Here is a 985-nt window from a genome sequence, read left to right on the forward strand (position 1 = left end):
TAAACTAAAATTTCCTAGGGTGTTTTGCACTGCACTTATGTTAAAAGTTTTCAAATTTATTTATTTTTTTATTATACATCTTATAAAATGTTCCTAATGGTAATATCAAATTTACCTAATTTGCCATACTCGAAATTCTGGTAAATACCAACATTCGCTGCTATACGGACATAATTTATCATTTTCCTCAATTTACCATCAATTACTTGAACTCGCACACGGTCAATTACATACAATTATCTTATTTTATCTAATACTAATATAATACATATAACTGTTATTATACCTGATTAAAACAAAAAATTGAAATTGGTTGCATTTGCTTCAAATGTTCCTAAAATAAGATCAAAAAATATTCATATTCTTCCAATGTTTATAAATGTTTATGTTTATAAATATACATATATTTATATACATACATATATATGTAGGTCAGTAAACTTCCAAACAAGTAGGGATGTTTCTCATATTTGCATTATAAAGTGATATTAAATGCATGAAATTTTTACGTGCTGCTTGCCACTGCCAAGCATTAATTGCAAAAACAAATAATTACACCAAAAACTAATTTGACTCTTTTCTTGTACGGCCTGCATTCGTAACAAGCAAATCTGTTTTTTGTTTTCATTTTTGTCCTTCATTCATTAATAGTAAAATTTTTAGAAAGAACAAGCATAAGCGCGACAGATCTAGCAGCAGCGCAGAAAGAAGTAAAATCTTTACTCCGCCCTCCCGTGCCTGTTGCTGAAAATTTAAAAATTGAGTCATTGTGACTCTATAATATTCTTACTCAATGCCTCAGATCTGCATACCTCCCCGAGTAGTTTTATGGATATTTATTGTTTTTAATTGCCCTGTTATATTAATTTCATGATTGTAAAAATAATCAAATAATCTTAGATATTTTAAATCTTGTCAAAAATATGACTTCAAAATATTTTGTTTCAATTCATTACTACAAAAATTTCTTGTAATAGTTCTAAAA

This window comes from Teleopsis dalmanni, chromosome X (genome assembly GCF_002237135.1).
Source record: "Teleopsis dalmanni isolate 2A chromosome X, ASM223713v2, whole genome shotgun sequence".
Lineage (NCBI taxonomy): Eukaryota > Metazoa > Arthropoda > Insecta > Diptera > Diopsidae > Teleopsis > Teleopsis dalmanni.